Genomic DNA, 24,982 nt, shown 5'->3' with positions numbered 1-24,982 from the left:
ATTTCCTCAGGACTCAACTAGGAAGAAGGCCATCACCAGATGTGGTCCCCATCTTTATACCATAATGGTGAACATTTTTCTTTATAATGTATTAGGTCTGTGATATTGTGTCGCTGGCAGAAGAAGCCAATCAGATTTAGACAAGGAATATGTGTTGCTTAGAATTCTTATAAAGAAAAAGTGTGATTTAAAAAGCCATTCACTTACTATCTGGCTGATTTTAATCTCAATACTACAAGTAATACTGTTTGTGTGTAGGTGTGTAAACAGCAAAAGTACTAGCAGCAGAAAAGTTATTGTTTTGTTATTATCATTTATTCCCAGGCTAAAATTTCAGTGACTACTATAAATAGATTATTAGGTGTCAGAGTAGAGCTAGAGACCTGTTTATTATTGTTTCCCTGGACAATTTTTTAAAGTAAATATGTTTGGCTACTTTTGTAACTATACAGTTTAGGTTATTTATAAAAATCTAATCATAGCTCTAATTTAAATGTTTATTTTCCTCATCTATATTTATTTTATGATTTGAAAAATCTCCAGAGAGTTTACATTTTTTCCTGAAACTGAAACTAGAGTTACTTGCATGGCAAACACATGCGAAAAGTTAGTTGAAGGACGCAGCTACTCTATTCTAGTGCTGATAGTCACAAATGCCACATGTAAATGTAGCTAGGCAGCAGAACTCTTTCCCCAAATGGAAAGCTCATCCACAAGAGATGCAAGCCAAGCAAGTAAGGCATGTGGCACATACCAATAGTCTACCTCTAGCAAACATCAAGAAAATAAGATAAGGTGGAAAATCTAGTAGTTAGGAATTTTAGCCAGTGAGATTCAATTCCTGGAAGTATCAAGAAGCCTTCATCATAAAAGAGATCTCAATTATAAGATAGTAACAGAGCATGAACTGGAGGGCAACATAGACTCAGTATTTAATTTATTCTTTCAACAACTCATTATTGATCATACAACTCCAGAAAACTACTGAAACAAAACTCTTGATACATCTCTCGTGTTTTCTTTTTACTCCGGCTTTAGAAACGATATAGAATTGTTTTGTAATTATTGACACTAAAACTTGGCCTCTGCTCCATATGCAATCATTAATGGCACACATTCAAGGAGCCAATATTTTTAAAAATGTCTTATTAGCACCAAAAATCAGACCACAAGCTTCCCAGGGCTTCTCTGTTTTATTATCTTTAGGGTATGGGTAGAATTTTAAGAGTGAAAACTGTAAAGGAAAGAATTCAATCCCACTGAAGAAGATTGAAATCACTCATAAAGGATATCAGGCACAATGATTTAATGTGCCTCAAAGTATAATTAAAGGTACTTGAAGGGGGAAAATGTCAAGTATAAATATATTTTAAAAAGCCTATCAAGCATGGCCTTTGCTTTATATAGCCTCTATGTTTGACATATATCACTTAGCCTTGAACAGAGTATGAGACCCTTCCTTTGAAAACTATACTGTGTTTTTTAAACTATTCCAAATATAAGGAATACATTTGTTGACTTTTAATTATGTGCATGAGATCAAACCAAAAGGATGTAGAGTTCCTCTGATGTCATAAATGATTTTAAAGTATGTAGTGCATAAAGAAAGTGAAAAATCCTACAACTAGGAACATCTTGAACTCTTCAAGGCTCACATAGCTTCATAGCAATGGAAACCACATTTTTACTGTGTCCTAGATCCTACCACAGAGTGGAAAATGCAATGGAAATTGGTAGGAGAGTGGAGAAATCTGGTCAATAACAAGGGAAAATACTATGTATGATGCTTTCAAATTCTTCAAGAAAGATCTATAGGTGGGGATTATAGGATGGTAGGCAAATACTATCTAATAGATCAGTTTAGTATAGAAAATATAACCTCGATGTTGGATGATAAAAAAAACCTAATTAAGTGAAATCTATCTAAATTTGTCAACCAAATTTATCACAGTAATAGTGCACAAAGTGACTACTATATATGTAATAAAGGAATGTCAAAGAGATAGACTATCATTTCTTTAACTATAATGGTTTTGAAGTGACAAGCATGAAAATTATGCTAAATAAATAATATGCGTGCTTTGCTAGTACAACCATGTTTAATGTGAGGGCAAATGTGGCTTTAAAGTCAAGCTTTCTGCAAATTGTTCCATCAAGAAATATCCCATGATGCACACCTTCCTAGACCTGGATGGAGTGGGGAGGACCTTGGACTTCCCACAGGGCAGGGAACATTGACTGCTCTTTGGACTGGAGAGGGACTGGAAGGGGGTGGGGGGAGGGGGAGGGAGATGGGAGGTGGGGAGAAGGCGGAAATTTTGAATTAAAAAGTCAAGGAAAAAAAAGATTCTCTAATACTGCTATGATTTCCTTTATGCACCAAAATCTCTGATCTATTTGTGATTTACTCAGAGGTAGAATGTAAGGTTAGATTCCAGGTTTATCCATTTTCCTGATGATTGCCTACATCCTTGTTGAATATCTACATTTTCTCCAATGATTTGAGATATTACTTTTTCATATAATAAACTTCCTGTTTGCTCAGGTTTATTTCTCAAAAGAAATATCCCACGAGAAGTCTAACGTTTTGAACATCACTTTAGATAATTATTTTAATAAGTAATCCTATGTAATTTCACACAGGACTATTGTCTCTCCTTCCTACCCTACTTCCTTCCCTGCATTCCTTTCTTTATTTTTGACATAGGGTCTCATTGTACAGCCCATAACACATAGAGATTTGCCCATCTCTGCCTCCTGAGAGTAATGGTATTTCACCTCATCTCTAGAAATGAACATAAATTTTAAACTTTAGCTTCATTATGAACAAGAAGCTCTGACCATAGGAACAAATTTATAATTTGTTTTCTAAATTAATGAATTTGAAGCCAGACATGGTGGTGCAAACGTATAATCTTAGTACTTGGGTCGTAGAGGCAAAAGGGTCAGGAGTTCAAGGTCACCATCTTCTACATAGTTAAAGGACAATCTATAATACATAATGCCTTACCACAAAAACCCAAAGCAACTACAACGAAAGACTATATTTGTTAATCTTTGTCATGATTAACTATACATAAGAGTCTTACTTTGCTTTCAAGAAATACATTCCAAACCCTCAGTATAAGCCTGAAAACAAGGAAAGTATAGAGCCCAATACATACTTTAATATATATGTACTTACAGTGGTTTAATTTATAAATGAAGCATACTAAGATTAATCATAGAAATAATAAAAATATAAAAAATATAGTGATTGCGATGACAAATGGTTAGAAAATACATTGAGAAATTAGGAATTTTTTTATTATTTTTTAAAAGAAAAAGTATCCTTTTTCATTTTACATACAAATCCCAGTTCCCACTCCCTCCCCTCCTCCCATTCCCTCCACCTTCTCCCACAACCCCGAACCACATCCACTTCTCATAGAGAGTAAGGCAAATGGCTCTGAGGAAGGACAAAGTCTCTCCCTACTATATGTTAATTTTTTCTGTGATTCTCCAGGAAGGTATTTGAATCACAGATGACCACATATAATTGAAAACATGAATAACTGAAATCATAGGCAGTCTAAACCACAGATAATAGTGGAGTATTATAATATTCTCTACAACATGTTTATGCCATCTCCTATTTTTAGGGCATTTCTCCTTTTTCCCCATGAATTCTAACATTGACCAGGTACTAACATTTTATAATCATTGCATGTAACTACTTTTCCACATGAGTATATGTTAGTTCCCTAAGAAAATGAAAGGTCTTTATAGAAAATGAGTGGGCTAAGCCTTCTGAGATTTTTGTCAAAATGCCCACTCTATAGTAGTCTGTACATAAGAATAGGCACACAGTATATGGCTAATTTACTGACAAGCATAAGGCTTGATATTTTTATTTCCAAGTTTGAGTAATGATATGCTGATCCCTCACCTACTTCCTTGCTTTTAATGCTATCTTTGCACTAATAAATGATTTGGTAGCATCTAAAAATGTTAATAATGTTTTAATAAATTTTACCCATGTACCCATTGGATCCTTTTTTTTTTTTTTTGGATTTTTCGAGACAGGGTTTCTCCGTAGCTTTTGGTTCCTGTCCTGGAACTAGCTCTTGTAGACCAGGCTGGCCTCGAACTCACAGAGATCCGCCTGCCTCTGCCTCCCGAGTGCTGGGATTAAAGGCGTGCGCCACCAACGCCTGGCCCATTGGATCCTCTTATTCACCACATACCCACCAATATACTGTATTTCAGTCTCATAGAATCCTACATAAGCTATAGAGTTCCAACTTAGCTTTCTCATCAATACACTCAAACACCAAGATCTTCCTTCTTCTAAACATGATATCAATGTAGAATTGCTTATGCATTCAAGTTCCATAGCAGACAGCAAAAGGACAAATTCACTGTTCCATGTTCCCATCTGCTACCTAGTTTCCCTCTGGGCCTCCCTATCGTTTATTCTTGATGGAAAAGAATATTAAAACATGGTTCCCTTAGATGATCTACTAAGGAAAGAACCATGGGAAATCTAATGTCAAGAAAATATGAATCATGTTCTTGGACAAGTGATTATCATTTCAAGTCTAAATGACAGCAGTTTTTTTTTAATCAGTGACCCTGACAGGAAGAGAGATGCTAGAAAGTGGGATGACGATATAAAGAGTTTACTTGGCTGGTAGTGTGTACCTCAGTGAATATTTTCTTGTATCTTCTCCCTCTCTTTTGCATGTTTTGCCACTAGCTCAAGAAAACACAGCTGGGTCTTTACCTATCCTGAAAAACACTTTCTTGATTCCTTCCAGACATTGATTGTCTTCTACAGTATTCTCCCTCCACCCCGCAATGTACTTCAAGGGTTCATGTATTTCACAAGTCTTTACCTTCCTTCAAAGTCACTGCCTTTTCTAAGATCTCCAGTGAACTCCATATTTATAAGCCCAATGTAAGGTCTTTGTTTATGATACTTCTTTGTTCTTCAATCTTGCTTAATTCCCCACTAAATTTCTGTTTTCTCTTGGGGCTAGAAAGATAGCTTAGCAAGAGTGCTAAGGTTCCATCCAGAGCACCGTGACATAAAAGAAAGAAATTTGCTTCCATGATACCGCCTTGTTTTATAAGTAAATACTCTATTAATTCTGTGAAAATATCATAAAATATATTTTGATTATATTCATTCCAAACTCATTACCTTACTCTTAACAGACGTACCCCTACTTCCCTATTCTCTGACTTGTAGTGTTTTTTTTTTTAAATATCCATTTGACTCCAATTTGTCCTGTTCATATATGTTTTAGCAACAGTGATCTTGTTGGTAGTGTTCATCTTTACAGAAACAAATCTGATATGGTTAGTACCTGGGTAATTTTTAGTGAGATTGCATTTGAAGTAAGGCAATGTTCTTCAAGAATAAATGGTGTGGCTCTAGGCGCCAGGAGACCCAGCGTTGGGGTGAGTTTCTGACCCTGCGGTGCCAGCCCGGGAAGGGGAGTTCAGAGCTTCCTTGGCCCCCTATTCTTCTTGATCTCTGGGCAGGGCCCCCACTCCCTGCATACCTCCTCTTTCTTCCTAGCCCACCCAGCTTCCATCCAGAACCCTCCCCAATTTGTCCCACCGCCCTCTTTCTGCACATAACATCACCCAGCCCAGCCTGTCTGGGCACTGGTTCCGAATCCTCGGGCACCCAAGCGGGAGGGAGTCTCTTTGTTTCTATGGCCTGCCTGCACCAAGCAGGGTAGGTGCTTTGTTTGCCACCTGCCCACCAGCATGGAGGCCTGATCTCTCGGCGACAGGAGACCCAGCGTTGGGGTGAGTTTCTGACCCTGCGGCGCCAGCCCGGGAAGGGAGGTTCAGAGCTTCCTTGGCACCCTATCCTTCTTGAGCTCTCGGCAGGGCCCCCACTCCCTGCATACCTCCTCTTTCTTCCTAGCCCACCCAGCTTCCATCCAGAACCCTCCCCAATTTGCCCCACCGCCCTCTTTCTGCACATAACATCACCCAGCCCAGCCTGTCTGGGCACTGGGTCCGAATCCTCAGGGCACCCAAGCAGGCGGGAGTTCATTTGTTTCTATGGCCTGCCTGCACCAAGCAGGATAGGCGCTTTGTTTGACACCTGCCCATCAGCACGGAGGCCTGATCTGTCGGCGCCAGGAGACCCAGCCTTGGGGAGACCCAGCATTGGGGAGAGACAACGTTGGGGAGATCCAGCATTGGGTAGGCAAGGAGACCTGATCCGGTAAAGAAGATCCATAAGGGAGCATTTGGAAGAAGAGATGGGTAGACGCCAAGGCAAGAATTCGCCCAACAAGCTGAAAAGCAACATGAAGCCACCAGAAGCCAGCGACCTCACAACGGGAGGACATGAACACCTTAATCAAGAAGAAGTAGAAAAGGTTGACTTCATGAAAGTGATTGACGCCCTTAAACAGCATGTAAAAAATGCCCTTATAGAAATGGATGAGAAATATAACAGAAAGTTTGAAGAACTGAATAAATCAGTGAATGATACCCTAGAAAACCAAGGAAAAACAATCAAATAGATAATGGAAATGGTGCAAGACGTGAAAACTGAAATGGAGGCAAAGAAGAAAACACAAACAGAGGGCCGGCTAGACATGGAAAATTTAAGTAAACAGAGTCTACAGAAACAAGCATAACCAATAGAATACAAGAGATAGAAGAAAGAATCTCAGATTCTGAAGATAACATAGAGAAAATAAACACTCTGATCAAAGAAAACAGCAAGTCCAACAAACTCTCATCACAAAATATTCAGGAAATATGGGACACAATAAAAAGACCAAACCTAAGAATAATAGGAGTAGAAGAAGGAGAAGAAGTGCAGCTCAATGGTCCAGAAAATATATTTAATAAAATTATAGAAGAAAACTTTCCCAACCTAAAGAAAGATATACCTATGAAGGTTCAAGAAGCATACAGAACACCTAATAGGCTGGATCAAAAAAGAACATCCCCTCGCCATATAATTATCAAAACACAAAGCATACAGAATAAGGAAAGAATATTAAGAGCTGCAAAGGAAAAAGGCCAAATTACTTATAAAGGTAAACCTATCAGACTTACACCTGACTTCTCCATGGAAACCATGAAAGCCAGAAGGTCCTGGATAGATGTACTTCAGAAACTAAGAGACCATGGATGCAAGCCCAGATTACTATACCCAGCCAAGCTTTCGTTCACTATAAATGGAGAAAATAAAATTTTCCAGGATAAAAACAAATTCAAACAATACACAGCCACAAATCCAGCCTTACAGAAAGTAATAGAAGGAAAATCACTAACCAAGGAGTCCAACAATGACCACAATAACTCAGACATCTAGAGACCCTTCACCAACACAAATCAAAGAAGGGAAACACACAAACTCTACGACTAAAAAAATGACCGGAGTTAACATCCACTGGTCATTAATATCACTTAATGTCAATGGACTCAACTCACCTATTAAAAGGCACAGGCTAAGAGATTGGATACGAAAACAGGATCCAACATTCTGCTGTTTACAAGAAACCCACCTCAACCACAAAGACAGGCACCTACTCAGAGTAAAGGGCTGGGAAAAGGCTTATCAAGCAAATGGACCTAAGAAACAAGCAGGTGTGGCCATACTAATCTCTAACAAAGTTGACTTCAAACTTAAATCAATCAGAAAAGATGGAGAGGGGCATTTTATACTCATAACAGGAACAGTTCAGCAGGATGAAGTCTCAATTCTGAACATCTATGCCCCTAATTTGAAAGCACCCACGTACATAAAAGAAACATTGCTAAAACTCAAGGCAGCCATCAAACCGCACACACTAATAGTAGGAGACTTCAACACTCCTCTCTCACCAATGGACAGGTCAAACAGACAGAAACCTAACAGAGAAATAAGAGAATTAATGGAGGTAATGAATCAAATGGACTTAACAGACATCTATAGAACATTCCACCCAAATAGGAAAGAATATACCTTCTTTTCTGCAGCTCATGGAACCTTCTCAAAAATCGACCACATTGTCGGTAACAAAGCAAACATCCACAGTTACAAAAAAATATTAGTAACCACCTGTGTCTTTTCAGATCACCATGGATTAAAGTTAGAATTCAACAACAATGCTACCCCAAAAAAAGCCTACAAACTCATGGAAACTGAACAGTCAACTACTGAACCATACCTGGATTAAGGAAGAAATTAAGAAAGAAATTAAAGTCTTCCTGGAATTCAATGAAAATAAAGAAACAACATACTTAAACTTATGGGACACTATGAAAGCAGTCCTAAGAGGAAAGTTCATAGCACTAAGTGCCCACTTAAAGAAAACAGAGAAAGCTCACATTGGAGACTTAACAGCCCAACTGAAAGTTCTAGAAAAAAAAGAAGCAGACTCACCTAGGAGGAGTAGAAGACTGGAAATAATCAAACTGAGGGCTGAAATCAACAAAATAGAAACACAGAAAACAATACAAAGAATCAATGTAGCAATAAGCTGGTTTCTGGAGAAAATCAACAAGATTGACAAACCCCTATCCAAACTAATCAAACGGCAGAGAGAGAATTTGCAAATTAATAAGATCAGAAATGAAAAGGGGGACATAACCACAGACACAGAGGAAATTCAAGAATCATTAGATCTTACTACAAAAGCCTATATGCCACAAAACTGGAAAATGTAAAAGAAATGGACACTTTTTTAGATAAATACCATATACCAAAGTTAAACCAGGACCAGGTGAACAATCTAAATAGACCTGTTAGTCGCGAAGAATTAGAAGCTGTTATCAAAAACCTCCCTACCAAAAAAAGCCCAGGACCAGATGGTTTCAATGCGGAATTCTACCAGAACTTCCAAGAAGACCTAATACCTATACTCCTTAATGTATTTCACAATATAGAAACAGAAGAGTCATTGCCAAATTCCTTTTATGAAGCTACAGTTACTCTGATACCAAAACCGCACAAAGACTCAACCAAGAAACAAAATTATAGACCAATCTCACTCATGAACATCGATGCAAAATCCTCAACAAAATACTGGCAAATCAAATCCAAGAACACATTAGGGAAATAATCCATTATGATCAAGTAGGCTTCATCCCAGGGATGCAGGGCTGGTTCAACATACAAAAATCTATCAATGTAATTCAGCATATAAATAAACTGAAAGAAAAAAACCATATGATCATTTCATTAGATGCTGAAAAAGCATTTGACAAAATTCAACATCCCTTTATGATAAAAGTATTGGAGAGATTAGGGATACAAGGGTCATACCTAAATATAATAAAAGCTATATTCAGCAAGCCAACAGCTAACATTAAATTAAATGGAGAGAAACTTAAAGCCATCCCACTAAACTCAGGAACACGACAAGGCTGTCCACTCTCGCCATACCTCTTCAATATAGTGCTTGAAGTTCTAGCAATAGCAATAAGACAACATAAGGGGATCAAAGGGATTCGAATTGGAAAGGAAGAAGTTAAACTTTCGTTATTTGCAGATGATATGATAGTGTGCATAAGCGACCCCAAAAACTCCACCAAAGAACTTTTACAGCTGATAAACACCTTTAGTAATGTGGCAGGATACAAGATAAACTCCAAAAAATCAGTCGCCCTCTTATACACAAAGGATATGGAAGCAGAGAGGGAAATCAGAGAAGCTTCACCTTTCACAATAGCCACAAACAGCATAAAATATCTTGGGGTAACTCTAACCAAGGAAGTGAAAGATCTATTTGACAAGAACTTTAAGGCATTGAAGAAAGAAATTGAGGAGTATAGCAGAAAATGGAAGGACCTTCCTTGCTCTTGGATTGGGAGGATCAACATAGTAAAAATGGCAATTCTACCAAAGGCAATTTATAGATTCAATGCAATCCCCATCAGGGTCCCATCAAAATTCTTCACAGATCTTGAGAGGACAATAATCAACTTTATATGGAAAAACAAAAAACCCCGGATAGCCAAAACAATCCTATACAATAAAGGATTGTCTGGAGGCATTACCATCCCTGACTTCAAACTCTATTACAGAGCTACAGTGATGAAAACAGTGTGGTACTGGCATAAAAACAGAGAAGTTGACCAATGGAATCGTATAGAAGACCCGAATTTTAACCCACAAACCTATGAACACCTCATTTTTGATAAAGGAGCCAAAAGTATACAATGGAAGAAACAAAGCATTTTTAACAAATGGTGCTGGCATAACTGGATGTCAACCTGTAGAAGAATGAAAATAGACCCATATCTATCACCATGCACAAAACTCAAGTCCAAATGGATTAAAGACCTCACTATCAGTCAGAACACAGTGAACCTGATAGAAGAGAAAGTGGGAAGTACCCTACAGGAGATGGGCACAGGAGATCGCTTCCTATGTGTAACCCCAACAGCACAGACTTTAAGGGCAACATTGAATAAATGGGACCTACTAAAACTGAGAAGCTTCCGTAAAGCAAAGGACACTGTCACCAAGACAAATAGGCAACCTACTGACTGGGAGAAGATCTTCACCAACCCCACAACAGACAAAGGTCTGATCTCCAAAATATCGAGAACTCAGGAAACTAGACTTTAAAATGCTAATTAACCCAATTAAAAAATGGGGCACTGAACTGAACAGAGAATTCTCAGCAGAGGAAGTTCAAATGGCCAAAAGACACTTAAGGTCATGCTCAACCTCCTTAGCAATCAGGGAAATGCAAATCAAAACAACTTTGAGATATCATCTTAGACCTGTCAGAATGGCTAAAATAAAAAACTCCAATGATAGCCTTTGCTGGAGAGGCTGTGGAGGAAGGGGAACACTCATCCATTGCTGGTGGGAATGCAATCTTTTGCAACCACTTTGAAAATCGGTGTTTCGGTTTCTCAGGAAATTCGGGATCAACTTACCCCTGGACCCAGCAATACCACTCCTGGGAATATACCCAAGAGATGCCCTATCACATGACAAGAGCATTTGTTCAACTATGTTCATAGCAGTATTATTTGTAATAGCCAGAATCTGGAAAAAAACCTAGATGCCCTTCAATGGAAGAATGGATGAAGAAAGTGTGGAATATCTACTCATTATAGTACTATGCTGCGTTAAAAAAACAATGACTTCTCGAATTTTGCATGAAAATGGATGGAAATAGAAAACACTATCCTGAGTGAGGTATCCCAGAGCCAAAAAGATGAACATGGGATGTACTCACTCATAATTGGTTTCTAGCCATAAACAAGGGTCACGGAGTCTACACTTGGTGATCCCAAAGAAGCTAAGTAAGAAGGTGAACCAAAGGAAAAGCATATAGTTGTCCTCTTGGCTATGGGAAGTAGACAAAATTGCCGGGGAGAAAATTGAGATCTTGGGGGTGGGGTGGTATGGGGGTAAGGGGAGATGGGGAGAGAGGGGGGAGAGGGGGAGAATGGGGGGGGAGCTTGGGAAAGGGGGAGGATTGGGATGAAGGAAGGTTGGATGGGGGAGCACGGAAGCACGGTTCTTAGTTAAGGGAGCCACCTTAGGGTTGGCAAGAGACTTGAACCTAGAGTGGCTCCCAGATACCCAAGCCGAGGTCCCCAGTTAGTTCCTTGGGCAGCTGAGGATGGGGAACCTGAAATGACCCTATCCTAGAGCAATACTGACGAATATCTTGCATATCATCATAGAACCTTCATCTGGTGATGGATGGAGACAGAGACAGAGACCCACACTGGAGCACTGGACTGAGCTCCCAAGGTCCCGATGAGGAGCAGAAGGAGGGAGAACATGAGCAAAGAAGTCGGGACCACGAGGGGAGCACCCACCCACTGAGACAGTGGAGCTGATCTATTGGGAGCTCACCAAGGCCAGCTGGACTGTGACTGAAAAAGCATGGGATAAAACTGGACTCTCTGAGCATGGCGAACAATGAGGGCTGATGAGAACCCAAGGACAATGGCACGGGGATTTGAACCTACGTAATGTGCTGGCTTTGTGGGAGCCTAGCCAGTTTGGATGTTCACCTTCCTAGAAATGAACGGAGGGGGGAGTACCTAGGACTTACCACAGGGCAGGGAAATCTGACTGCTCTTTGGGCTGGAGAGGGAGGGGGAGCGAGTGGGGGGAGGGGGAGAAGGGTGGGAGGAGGGGGAGGGAAATGGGAGGCTGGGAGGAGGAGGAAATTTGTTTTTTTTTTCTCTTTTCTCAATAAAAAAAAGTTAAAAAAAAGAATAAATGGTGTGGGGACATAGCTAAATTGAGCGAATGAGTGTCTAGTAAGCACAAAACCTTGGATTCAATCCCCACCTAGTACTTCATAAAACTGGATACAGTAGCAAACACTTATAACATCAGCATTCATGTGGTGGAGACAGGAGAGTTGGGATTTTAAGGTGACCTTTCGCTATATAGTGAGTTTGAGGCCAGACCGGGCAACATGAGTGTACTGGTTCATTTGTATTCTCAACCTTACAAAACTATTGAAGCCCGTGTGGGTCCAACACAGATAATTATTTCCCGTAACTGAACTGGTACGGAGTCGTGAGGAATAATCAGACACAGCTTACACGGTCATGATGGAAGTAGACTCACCCCTAACATGGGCATCTCAGTTGACAAATTACCTTTATCAGATTGGCCTGTGGTCATGTGTATGAAATATTGTCTTGGCTGGTGACGGGTGTGGGCAGGCTCAGTAAACTGTTAGTTGAACTGTCCCTAAGCATGTGAATCAGCACTGTATAAGAAAGCTAGCTGAGCGGGAGTCACTGAGCAAGTCAGCTAGCATGGTTTCTTCGTGAGTTCTTGCTTAAGTTCCAACTCTGACTTCCTGAGGACTATGTTCTAAAAATGTAAACTGAAATAAGCTCTTCCCTGTCTAAGTTGCCTTTGGATATGAGTAATTTTTTGATACTTTCATCTATGAATACATTGAGTTATATCATTCCCAACCCTTCCTCTCAGCTCCATCTTCTACCCCGTCAAACTCACCCCCTTTCAAATTTATGTCCTCTTCTTTTGTAGTGGTTATTGTTACATAATCATACATGATATAAACATGAGACACATATACACATGAACACATATACTCACCCACATACATGCACACACACATACACAAACACATACATTTTGGGTCCAGTAAGCATTGCCTGTATACATATCTCTTAGGTGAGACACTTACGATTGGCTAACCTATCAGGGGTTCCTTCCTGGACAAAATGAATTCTCTTTCCCCTAGCCCTTGAAGTACCTGTAGCTCGTCATCTGTGACTGGGGCCTTGTAATATTTTCCTCAGTCCAACTGTCATGTTGACTGCTGTGATTACAGTGGAGGTCTTGTATAGGGAACTATGTTGTTGAAATTTCACAGGTGCAGCATCTCTGTTATGCATAAAGACACAATATCACAGCAGGTGTCCTGGTGATCTGGCTTTTGGTAATCTTTGCCTCTTCTGCAATTCTTCATGTACTTAAGTTTAGGATATTTATTTATTTATTTATTTATTTATTTGGCTTTTTGAGTCAGGGATTCTCTTTAGCTTCAGAACCTGTTCTGGAACTAGCTCTCGTAGACCAGGCTGGCCTCAAACTCACAGAGATCTGCCTGCCTCTGCTTCCTGAGTGCCAGGATTAAAGGTGTGTTTAAAGGATTAAACCCGGCAGGGATTCTTTTGTAGAGGTAGGAACTGGGACTGGGTACCTACCCCACAGTTACTTATTCTCTGCATTTTGACTAGTTATGATATCTATAGTAGCCCCACTCTACTGTAAAATAAAAGCCTCTTTGATGAGGAAGAAGAGATAAATTTGTCTGTGGGCATAAGGATAAGTATTTAGAATACAGTTCAAAATATTAGTTTAAAGAAATGGAAGTAGTAGGTTGTTCTCTAAGGTCTATGACCCCTCTTGTCATGGGTTATTGAGTAACTTTATAATACAGACATGAGTTCCTTCTTACTGAGTTGGCCTCAAATCCTACTACATAGCTGTTGGTTAGCCCTAAGACATTGGCGCCACTATTCCACCATTGGGAACATCTCCCTGGGACAGTCATTATTGTGGTTTACAAGCTTTCTATGTGGGTAGAACTGTTGAGTACTTGTCTCCCTTGGGAACCTATATTGCAACTTCAGAGGCTAGGAGTGTTAGCCTTCAGGGAGGAGGCTTATAGCTCCCTTCTGGTCTATATCTTTCTATGCCTAAAGTATGTGCTGTCTTCAAACATAGGGTCCTACCTTAAAGTTTTGAGAGGTATCAAAGGGAAATGGAAAGAGACTATACTGTTTTAGAGCAGTGGCTTTCCACCTTCTTAATGATGTGATCTGTTAATACAGTTTCTCAGTTTGTAGTGACCTCTATAAAATTATTTTTGTTGCTACTTCATGACTGTAATTTTGCTACTGTTATGATTCATAATGTAAATATCTGAACTTTCCAATGGTCCTAGGTGACCCTTGTGAAAGGATAATTAAATTCCCAAAGGGATACAACCTACAGGTAGAAAACCACTGTTTTGGAGGGTCTCTTGGACCTTTCATTCATAGTTTTTAATAATAGCAATATAAAAGCAATCTATAATAATGAGAGCTCATATTTAAACAAATAAACAAGGTAAAATTTAATTTCTATGCTAAAGAGTAAAACCTGAAGTTAGTATAATTACTATAGCAGTTGTTTGAAATAGTCATCTTGTACCACTGTGCAAGGTTCTTCTGCACAAAATTAAAAAACAAATAAAAACACAACAAACAAACAAAAGAAATAGTCATCTTGGACTAAGTAGATGAGTACAATAGAAGACAGTAGAGCTATTGGAGACAGAGTGCTGCAATCTATTACAGTATGAATTGTTGTATTTCTTTGACTGTCGATACACTGACGAGCATGGTGGCCAATCACACTTAAATATCAAGACATAGGGTATTTAGGTTTCTTTGTTATAGGGACCAAAACTTGTATGTTTTATATAATCTTAATGGTGTATTTTCTTCTTTTCCACAATAACATACTGCTGTTGAGAGGATGTAGCTTATATTTTTTTTATTGATTTTTATTGAGTTTTACATTTTTCTATGCTTCCCTCCTTGTCTCTCCTTTCTCCCCTTTAACCTTCCGCCAAGGTCTCCATGCTCCCAATTTACTCAGGAGATCTTGTCTTTTTCTACTTCCCATGTAGATTAGATCTATGTGAGTCTCTCTTAGTGTCCTCATTGTTGTCTAAGTTCTCTGAGATTGTGGTTTATAGGCTAGTTTTCTTTGCTTTATATTTTAAAAACCACCTAAGAGTGAGTACATGTGATAATTGTCTTTCCGTGTCTGGGTTAGTTACCTCATTCAAAATAATGCTTTCTAGCTCCATCCATTTTCCTGCAAAATTCAAGATGTTATTTTTTTTTTTCTGCTGTGTCCATTGTGTAAATGTACCACATTTTCCTTATCCATTCTTTGGTCGAAGGACATTTAGGTTGTTTCCAGGTTCTGGCTATGACAAACAATGCTGCTATGAACATAGTTGAGCACATATCCTTGTGGCACAATTGAGCATCCTTGGGATATATACCCAAAAGTGGTATTACTGGGTCTTGAGGAAAGTTGTTTCCTAATTTTCTGAGAAATCACCACACTGAAATCCAAAGATGCTAAATAGACTTTTATGTTAAGAATTTAAATATGAAGTACATTTAAAAAAGAGAGCATCTTCAACAAATGGTGCTGGCAAAACTGGATGTCAATCTGTAGAAGAATGAAAATAGATCCATATCTATCACCATGCACAAAACTCAAATCCAAATGGATTAAAGACCTCAATATCAGTCCGAACACACTGAACCTGATAGAAGAGAAAGTGGGAAGTACTCTACAGCACATGGGCACAGGAGACCACTTCCTATGTATAACCCCAGCAGCACAGACACTAAGGGCATCATTGAATAAATGGGACTTCCTGAGGCTGAGAAGCTTCTGTAAAGCAAAGGACACTGTCACTAAGACAAAAAGACAACCCACTGACTGGGAGAAGATCTTCACCAACCCTGCAACTGACAAAGGTTTGATCTCCAAAATATATAAAGAACTCAAGAAACTAGACCGTAAAAGGCTAATCAACCCAATTACAAAATGGGGCACTGATCTGAACAGAGAATTCTCAACAGAAGAACTTCAAATGGCCAAAAGACACTTAAGGTCATGCTCAACTTCCTTAGCGATCAGGGAAATGCAAATCAAGACAACTTTAAGATACCACCTTACACCTGTCAGAATGGCTAAAATAAAAAACACCAATGATAGCCTTTGCTGGAGAGGTTGTGGAGAAAGGGGTACACTCACCCATTGCTGGTGGGAATGCAAACTTGTGCAACCACTCTGGAAAGCAGTGTTTCGGTTTCTCAGGAAATTCGGGATCAACCTACCCCTGGATCCAGCAATACCACTCTTGGGAATATACCCAAGAGAGGCCCTATCATACAACAAAAGTATATGCTCAACTATGTTCATGGCAGCATTGTTTGTAATAGCCAGAACCTGGAAACAACCTAGATGCCCTTCAACGGAAGAATGGATGAAGAAAGTATGGAATATATACATATTAGAGTATTACTCAGCAGTAAAAAACAAGGACTTCTTGAATTTTGCATACAAATGGATGGAAATAGAAAACACTATCCTGAGTGAGGTAAGCCAGACCCAAAAAGAGGAACATGGGATGTACTCACTCATATTTGGTTTCTAGCCATAAATAAAGGACATTGAGCCTATAATTCATGTTCCTAGAGAAGCTAAATAAGGTGAATCCAAAGACAAACACAAAGGCATGCTCAGGAATATTAACCTTCATCAGGCGATGAAAGGAGACAGAGACAGAGACCCACACGGGAGCACCGGACAGAAATCTCAAGGTCCAAATCAGGAGCAGACGGAGACGGAGCACGAGCAAGGAACTCAGGACCACGAGGGGTGCACCCACACACTAAGACAATGGGGATGTTCTATTGGGATCTCACCAAGGCCAGCTGGCCTAGGTCTGAAAAAGCATGGGATAAATCCGGACTAGCTGAACATAGCGGACAATGAGGAATACTGAGAATTCAAGAACAATTGCAGTGGGTTGTTGATCCTACTGCACGTACTGGCTTTGTGGGAGCCTAGGCAGTTTGAATGCTCACCTTACGAGACCTGGATAGAGGTGGGCAGTCCTTGGGCTTCCCACAGGTCAGGGAACCCTGATTGCTCTTCGAGCAGATGAGGGGGGGGACTTGATCGGGGGAGGGGGAGGGAAATGGGAAGCGGTTGTGGGGACGAGGCAGAAATCCTTAATAAATAAATAAATTAAAAAAATATAAAAAAAAGAATTATGGTCTAAAAAAAAAGATTTGATTAAATAGGTATGGATCCTGATAGTCCTATGGGTTAATAGTTATGTATGAACTGTCAAGTCTATTTTACTTTCTGGATATCTGTTTCCTCCACAGGACAAAAGAAAGTTTAATGCCACAATTTCTTGATGTTTTCTATTTATAATGTCTGAAATTCTAAAATTTGATTGCCTTTCCTAGGTATTTTATTATGAGTGATTATGTCAAGGTCGAAGAGAAAAAGATAATGAATATTTGTACAGCATAAAGGGAAGGCCATGCTGAAGTCTGAATTATATCTGTAAAAAGGTAACTATTTTTTCCATAATACATTTTACCCCCCAATTCTGACAACTTTTGCCAATTCCTTCCAATAGCTGACATTTTCACTGTCACAAGATACACTTAGAGAAACCTACTTCTAGCTTTAAAGAGTTCATTTTTGGTTTGAGGGTGCTTGTAAACAGTTATCCTCCCCTCTCAATTCTTACCCATCTTCTTCCTTCATTGATACTATGTGAAATACACTTAAATTCAATATGGCATGTCTACCTCCAAATGCATGCCACCTGCTCACTGCCGTGCTCATCTCCTCTAATCTAATTGGTCCTTTTCTCCTCTCACATTAAACATCTTCCTTTCTGATGCAAAACCACACATGTAGGAAGAGGATAGTATCCTTAGCTGATTAAAAGTTGCAAGAATAATTACTGTCTTTTTCATATTCCTTCAAGGCCGGAATCTATCACTATTATGCTTCAAAAACTCGGCAGTGACACTCCTTTCAGCATATCTACCCAATCCAGAATACTTCATTTTGAGAATGTGCACCAGTTGTTACCAGTGCAGACTTGCAGAAGTAGTACCATTATTTTGGGAGAGTAAGGTTTTACAGATTTAAGGCAATGAGAAAGACCAACAAGAAAATACTCTTTCTTTATTTTAACATTTAAAAGAAAACTACATATTCATTCCAACAGCTTTCCCAGGCCTGGCGGCCCAATAAGTTACACACACATTCAGGCACTTGAAGGCTACGGACACAGGTGATCACTACGAAGGTGGCCAGAGTCAGAACTTTCCCACAGTGAGACCCCAACAAGGACAATTTGGGGGTCACAGGCCATGGGAACTGTTGCAGTGGAACCTTCCTCCAGATTACTGAACCAAGAAGAGCAGCATGGTTCTTGCTCAGGTGAGGCTTCCTGCATGCAAGGCCAGGGACTGCCTGCTCAGCAGGGCACCGGGGGCAGTGATGATGCTCCTGCAGGTCTTGATGGCGCATTTCTCACAGCTGCACAGTGGCCACGGCTCCAAATTCTCTAAGACGATTTGCTAGTTAGCTTAGCTCTTTGTTTTTTTTTGGCTGGTCGAAGACTTGAGGAATTAGCTGTGATCCAGGGGTGCTCAAGGACTTCCGCTAGTGTTAGCCTCTGGCTTGCATTGTGCTTTAACAGTCTTGAAATGAGATCCCTGGCTCCTTCAGTCACAAAGTCGGGGAATGTGAATTCAACCCGTGATATCCTTCTATAGGTCTCCTGGTAGGTCTGTGCCTCAAAGGGGGGCATCCCAACTAGGAACTCATAGCAGAGGACACCCAGGCTCCAGAGGTCCACCTTCTCATCGTGCATCCGGCCTTCAATCATCTCGGGGGGCAGGTAGTCCAGGGTGCCACACAGTGTGGTTCTCCTGGAAGATGGAGCATGTACAGACCACCCAAAGACTGCAATCTTCAACTCTCCATTTGGCCCAAGAAGCAGGTTCTCTAGCTTAATGTCTCTGTGGATGACTCTCTTTGAATGACAGTAAGACAGAGCGTTTGCCAACTCGGTGATGTAGGTAGCCATTCTCTGCTCGTCAAACTCGGAGTGCTTCTGGAGCTCTCTATAGACTGTCCCAAGGGGTGCGTACTCGAGAATTAGATAAACTCTGGTGGCATCGTGGAAATATCCATACAGCCTGAGGATGTTGGGGTGCCGCAAGTGGGACTGTATCTCCACTTCTCTTCGAAGCTGGTGCTCCACCCCTGCTTTCTCCAGTTAAGTCTTAAACAGCACCTTCAGGGTTTGTTTCGCCGTTTCTTAAGTGGCAACCCTTCAGAACACTGGTTTTCAGCCTTAAGCCTGTACGGGATTCAGACCCTCAACCACCTCAATGGAGCCTGTGCTCTATCTGCTTTGGACTTGAATCAGGTGTTTCTAGATGTTATGGGCTGTTATGCTGGAGTTCTGTCAAGTACACAAACTTGTTAAATATATAAACATATGTATAACATCAAAAAAAAAAGAAAAGAAAATACTGGTTCTTTTAATGGAAAGCATGTGCTTCAATTAGCACCTATTTCCTAAGTACAGACTTTGCTGGGAGATTAGACTCATCTATGTTAACTGTCTAGGTGGGAAAGTGCTGTAGCACAGAGGCTATAACATACAGATGTGCAGTCACAGACAGCTGCTGGTCCATTAAGAAATAACTCAAATCCCACTGTATTAAAACAACAAGGGTACATCTTTCACTTTGATTACATGTTCAATACAAGCTGGTAAGGTGAACGCTTTGTCAGGTAATCATTCAAAGGACTGACTCAAAGGACAACCCATTTTGAAATAGGTTTCCATGTCACTACAGAAGAATAAATGAAAAGCTAGATATGAACACTGGCAATGAAATGCTTCTACCAAGAAATGACAAGGGACCCTTCTGCTCACATTTCCAGAGCCAAAGAACGTCATTTACAAATGATTTCAAAGGGACAGAGAAGTCTAAACTTAATATATAGTTGGTTGCAAGGGGAACTGAAATTTTTGTGGCAGCCTTACTGGCTACTAAAGACACTGAGCACACCAGTCATATCAGGGATTCAGTTGTAATTTTGCCATTAGGTGCATGACTTTATAGCAGTTTGATTTATTGAACCTGGTAATCATCCATGCTGATTAGGTGGAAGGATCAAATCATGATACAGGATAGAAAGTATATACCATAAATAAAATATAAGGCCAGGTATATGAATACACACAATTTTGTGATGAATTATTAAGTCTAAAATAGAAGTATAGGGTACTTCTTCAGATAGAATGCAGTGAAGTAAATCGTAGAGGCGGGGGTGGCAATTGTTTAACTACCATGAAGCAATAATTTGCTGCTTATAGAAGGTATACACACTGTCACTTCTTTGATAATGTGCAGTATTTGAGTACTTCAAAGAAGCTAAACTGGTGCCAGAATAGCTCTGTGATGATTGGTAATAAGAGAAAGATCAGGGTCTGGGTGGCTATGAGAAGGTTCGAAGCAATGCCAATGATTTCATGCAATTAAAAAAGGTTGCAACCACTCTCCCATCCAATTAACTTCTTTTTCAAAGCCAGCATTCCATGCAGTGCAATAATGTAAATTATTAATCCAATAAATTACCATAAATAAAATTTCCTTTTATTTGAAACTCACCTAGTTGATATTTCCTGGATTGACATGTGTAGGGAAAAAGATAAAGAGTTTAACAGAGAAGTAATAAAATAGAATCCCTTCTCTTTGTCTCTCTGAAGGATCCAAGTAAACAACAGTTTATGAATTATGTCAAGCTTTGGGGGGGGGTTTATAAAGGGTTCCAAATGCACATCAGTAGCACCTCATGTCAGGGCAACATAGCTGAGCTTTCTATGATACCTCCTATTTGTCATCATTTGTGTGATGGCTTCTTTGCATTACCTTACAAAGTTCTAGGAAGATTCTAATAATAGGCTCAGGAAAAGGAACGATAACTGTCTTCTGATTTTCCTTTTGAGATGAATTTGTTGGTACACACATATACAATATGCATTTTTAATTAGAAATGTGCTGTGTGGTATATCTAGAATATGCAGCTAATATCACAAAGTCAAATTTGAGGGATAGGAGATACTGCCTGAAGACAGAAAGGAGCCACTACTATTCAAGCAACTTCCTGAGGAAAGCTACTCTTTTTGAGTAGGTGGTTCTAATGCAAATGATGCAATTGGGTGGTGGCTCACGCCTTTAATCCCAGCACTCGGGAGGCAGATGGATCTCTGTGAGTTCGAGACCAGCCTGGTCTACAAGAGCTAGTGCCAGGACAGGGTCCAAAGCTACACAGAGAAACTTTGTCTTGAAAAAACAACAACAACAACAAAAGCCCCCAATATAATGCATTTGACTGTGCTATTCAATATCATTGTTGTTTGTTTCATACTGACTTTCTTTTACACACATATACAGACACAAATTTGACAGTTTAATCAGGGTTTTCCTTCTGAATCCTATTTATAAGCTCTGGATCTTGTTACAGACACTACTCTTGGTGAGATCCAATAAAAAGAATGGAAGCATTAAAAGAGGAGGGGCTCAATGAAGTTGACTGTCTGGTGTTTTGATGTTTTTTTTTTCTTTTAGAGCTTTATTTTCCTTTGAAAGAATCTTTTCTAAGATACTTAGATAAATATCACGAGCTGTTCATTTTCAGCAAAAATAAAGAAAAGAGAAAAAAAGAAAAATTATCCATGTGATGTAAAATTTCCCTCTGTATGCTGTGATTACCATTAATGAATAAAGAAAACTGCCTTGGCCTGTTGATAGGGCAGAACAAAGCTAGGAGGGGAAAACTAAGGTGAATGCTTGGAGGAAGAAGGGCAGAGTCAGAGAGAAGTCATGGAGCCACCTCTGGAGACAGACATTTAAACTTTACCTGGTAAGCCACTGCCACAAGGCGATATATAGATTAAAGGAGATGGGTTAAATTAAGATGTAAGAGTTAATCAATAAGAAGCTAGAGCTAATGGGTCAAGTAGTGATTTAAATAATATAGTTTCTTGGTGATTATTTTGGGGCTGAGCAGCTGGGAACCAACAAGCAGCCTCCTCCAACATCCATGGGAAGAGAATCTCAAAAATTTTCAATAGTTCAATCTTATATTAATAAGATTTATAAAACATTTTAGGCCAAGAAAAATCCATGACAAATTGACAAATGAGATTTTATTTATCAGTCCTCCAGATTCACCCCCAAATAATGGTATGGTAAAAGACACCAAGTAATTCAGAATGACATAATCCATCACAATGGAATTGAAGATTCATATGGAAATGAGCTCTTAAGTGGAAATGTTGGATCATTAATCACAGATCTGTACCTTTAATAAGATACTGTTTTATTTAACTGAAAGTCCTCTTATGCTAATAGTTATGTCTAAATCCTGTGCTAGACTTATTGCTTCTTGCTTATATTAAAACAAACTATTCTGATTTCCTGGTAGAATTACAGACACTTCAATAGGCATATGGGTTGTGTGTGAATGTCTCCCTGTATATATGTCAGAGTGTAGAAATTGTTCATGTTTTTTATAGTCCAAGGACATCAAGCCTAAATGATATTCCCAATAAATCTGCATCCTTAACTTTAAGAGAATAGGTTTCTCTGGTTTCATGCTTGATGAAGTATTTGATCCATTGTTTGCATCTTTTGTGTGTCTGCTGTCCCCTCCTTTATTATGGATAGTAAGTGTGCTGTATGGAAATGCAAATAAGTATGATGTATGCATTCATTCTCTCTTTTTATTTGCAAATCCGTATTTATTGATTTTTAAAAAGAACTATTGCTTCTTTGGGATGCTGGGTTTAAAGAACTTACTTGAAAAGTACTTTCAAAATTGAAGCAAACAATTGTCTTGAGTTCTCTTGTTCCATATCTACTACCATTAGAGTCAAATCATTTCAGTGATCTTTCTACCATTTTACCCAATGGATTTACTTTCGCAAATCAGAGCCATCAGTTTCCCTGGGAGTATTTAGGATAGAAGAAAAAGGAAGTTACAAAATGGATACTCTGAGGTAACACTCAACTTTGAGTTGCTGACTGAGTTATGCATGTTTTTGGATTCTCACTCCCCCTCTTAAAGAGAGCAACAGGATTCAACAGTTGCTCCATTGTCTTCTCTCTCATCGTCTTTGGTCTTTGTGCCTCGCTGGAATATTCTTTACTAATTATGTCATCCCCTGTTTTCTTCTGCTTAGAGCATGTGGTTCTCAACCTTCCGAATGCTGAGACCCTTTAATACAGTTTCTCATGTTGTGTTGAGCCCCATAAAATTATTTCGTTGATACTTCAAAACTGCCATTTTGCTACTGTTATGAATCATAATGTGAATATCTGATATGCAACCCCAAAGCGGTCATGACACTGGTTGAGAGCTGCTGGCTTAGACAGAAATAAAGGTTTTAAAAAATTCTAAGCACATGAAGTTGGGAAGGTAGCAAGTGGGAAGTATCTGGGAGGAGTTGGGGTAGGGAAAAGAATATGATCAAAATACATGGTCTGAAAAATTTTAAAATAAAATAAAAAATTAGAGCTCTACTTTTTTCTCAAAGAATTAATTCAGACATTCTTAGAGTGAGAGAGATATTAGATATCTCTTGGTGCACTGTATGATATAATTTCCCAAATCTTTTTGCAAATTTTTTATCAAGAAATTCTTTGGGATCAGCAAAGAAGGGACACCTACAGTGGAGAAAGGAAATATGAAGTAAGCCGATTTATGGCTTGAAAGGTCATATGAATGTCTAGGAACACCAGTTACCTATTCAGCAAAAGTCAGAATCCTGCATACCGAACTCCACTACATTTTAGTCACTGAGTTAGTTTCCAGTACTGACACTTCTACTCCTGAATGTCTTTGGATGCAAACCCTGTTTTTATGTCTCTTTTCTACCCTTCCCACCTTCTCTGCATGCTTCCCTCCCTATCTCATTAAGAATATGCAGGATCCAGTTGTGGAGTAAGCAATGGTTTTATTTCCCTGAGGAGAATTCCATAAACAGAGCACTTGTGCAGCTTCCTCTTTTCTGGCTTTCATCCATACTGGCTCCCGCTCCCTTCTATCCCCAAGTGAATCTCTACAAGCCAAGTGACAATGGCAGCTTTCTGATTTTAAAGCTGACATGACATTCTGACAATTGCCACTTGCCAAATTACCCTCTGTAGATTGCTTAATTTGTGGAATGTGTTCCATAATCACATTTTTCTCCTGACTATTCTATAACCTTTCTTTCTCTTTATTTCTTTGCCCCATTTCCTTTCCCTTGCTGACAGCAGGTGGTCACTGGCATCTTGGAAAGAGAAACTGGCATCAAACCAAATCTGGCAAAAGAACAGAAATTGTGCTTCAATTAACAACTATTTCCTAAGTATAGACTTTGCTGGGAGATTAGACTCACCCATGCTAACTGCCTAGGTGGGAAAGTGCTACAAGAGCAGGGGCAATAACATATGCAGCCACAGAAAACTGCTGGTCCATAAGGAAGGATTAAGAATCAGCTCCATTCTCTATTTTGTTTATAGGTTAAAATGAAAATTCACAGAAGACATTGGCACAGATGTTTATTATAAAAAGTGACTCTGAAGTTATTTGATGATGGGATAGGAGTAGCAGGGGATGCCATAGAAGGGGTCTATACTCATTCTTTACAGGAAAATTCAAAACCCATACCAGAATTGGATTTCTTGTCTTCTGGGTCTTCAAAACCTAGACACTTGGCAATAGACCCTGAAAATAATCTTTTCTCATAATATTTTATTTATAATTAACTTGCAATGTTAATTCAATGTTTAACAGATATTGTTGCTGCTTTCTGGCTGTGCAGAGCCTACATTG

At 39.3% G+C, this 24,982-nt stretch overlaps 1 protein-coding gene and 1 pseudogene across 1 annotated transcript in view; both read right to left on the bottom strand.

The window, feature by feature from the left end:
* Nucleotides 1-24,982, bottom strand: part of LOC121437110 (X-linked interleukin-1 receptor accessory protein-like 2) — a 573,807-nt gene that overhangs the window by 161,125 nt on the left and 387,700 nt on the right. The window lies entirely within an intron of this gene.
* Nucleotides 18,645-24,549, bottom strand: LOC121437060 (annotated as a pseudogene).

This window comes from Microtus oregoni, unplaced genomic scaffold (assembly GCF_018167655.1).
Source record: "Microtus oregoni isolate MIOR12 unplaced genomic scaffold, Mior012 000050F_ref0000143, whole genome shotgun sequence".
NCBI lineage: Eukaryota > Metazoa > Chordata > Mammalia > Rodentia > Cricetidae > Microtus > Microtus oregoni.
This window is presented reverse-complemented; position numbering and strand designations above follow the sequence as displayed.